The following is a 1927-nucleotide window of genomic DNA, read 5'->3' on the forward strand; positions in this document are numbered from 1 at the left end:
CCATATGTCATTATAGGAAGGATGCATTGGTTGAACACTTTGCTCCTCAAGTATTGGGGTATTTTGCGGTTCTTAAGTATCCAACTAAGTTTTCCAAATCCTGCCCATGCTAGTCTTGCTCTTCTAGTAATTTCCGCACTTTGGTTTCCTTTGTCAAGTCTCAGGATTTGGCCTAGGTAGATTTATTCCTGGATTTGTTCTATCTCACTGCCATTTATAGTTATACGTCTGGGGTCATCTGTGTTTGTCATTATTTTTGTTTTTTTCATATTCATTTTTAGGCCGACGTATTGGGTAGCTTGCTGCTAGTTCCCCCATCATAATTTGCAGTTCCTCGAATGTGCTCGCTATAATCACTATGTCGTCAGCAAATCTGAGGTGGTTTAGCTTGTGGCCATTAACGGTAATACCATAGGTTGACCAATTTGTAGTTTTGAAGACGTCTTCTAGGACTAGGTTGAAAAGTTTTGGCGATATTACATCTGCTTGTCTCACTCCTCTCTTAATGGAGATGGAATTTGTATTTTCGTCTAGTTGTACTATCATAGTTGCATGTTCATATATATTATGTATTAGTTGCCTATATCTTGAATCTATTCTACAATTATTAATAACTTGTTCTATGGCGCACATCTCGATACTATTAAACGCCTTTTTATAGTCGACGAAGGCAAGAAATACAGGTAGTTGGTATTAATTTGCCTCCTCTATCAATGTTCTCATTGTCAGCAGATGGTCTGATGTACTATATCCTTTGCGGAAGCCAGCCTGTTCAACCGGTTGGTAATTGTCCATTTTGTAGGTTAACCGGTTGTTAATAATTCTCATAAATAGTTTGTATACTTGATGAGCAACGATATAGGTATATAATTCTGTAGATCACATTTGTCCCCTTTTTTGTGTAAGAGTATTACTAGACTCTCGTTCCAGTCTTTAGGGATCTTGCTATTAAGGAGACATCTATTAAATAGCTTTGTTAGTACAGGGATTGTTAATGTCTTGCTTGTTTTCAAGAGCTCGGCAGTTATACCGTCGTGTCCTAGAGCTTTATTATTTTTTAGATCTTTTAAAGCTCTTTCTATTTCGAATCCCTTTATATTTGGTAGTACTTCTGATCCCACGTTTTTAATTTTACTTTTGACGTTCTCCTTTGTTGTTTCATTAGGCTGGCGTTGCGAGCTGCACAAGGATGTGTAGAAGTCTTCGATATTATTTGTTATTTTATATTTGTCCTTCTCTTCCTTATTGTTGGGGTCTTTAATTTTGATGATTTTTTGAACTCCCAGTGCGCGTCTTAGACATTTTAAGCCTCTGTTGTTTTCAATGACTCGCTCTATTAAGTTATCGTTCCATTTTTGTATGTCGCGTTGGTACCTAACTCACGTTAATTTACTTACAGACTATTTACTTATTAATCTGTGTATAGAGTAGAATGTAAACATGCAATGTAACAATAAAAAAAATTGTATAATTTAAGGGTCATCTGACCTCATTATGTGGGTAATTCCAACCACTTTATACACGTTTTTTACTGATGATGATTTGACAGGATCGAAAAGATTCTAAAAATTTATAAATCCATTTTGGATAATTTTAAAAATTTTAATAAAATTTTATACCACTTACAATAAGAAGTGTTTACCTCACTGTAAGTTTTTTTTAAAGAATACATTTTCCATACTATTTTTTTTTATAAAAATTGAAAATTAATGACAAAACTATTAACTTTTTATTAGTTCCACCAATTTTTTAATCACTGAATATCCGTCGATAGCTCTTTTAAAGCAGATAACGACCAGACAAAATAATTTCGCCAAAGTAATAATTTTTTAGAAACACGAAATTAAATCGTAGTTTCCGTATTTCTGCCAGATAAGAGAAACCCAGAATTTTTTGTTAGTGGGTGTTATCAAGTGATGGAGTGTTA

The sequence above is a fragment of the Diabrotica undecimpunctata genome, chromosome 7, assembly GCF_040954645.1.
Source record: "Diabrotica undecimpunctata isolate CICGRU chromosome 7, icDiaUnde3, whole genome shotgun sequence".
Lineage (NCBI taxonomy): Eukaryota > Metazoa > Arthropoda > Insecta > Coleoptera > Chrysomelidae > Diabrotica > Diabrotica undecimpunctata.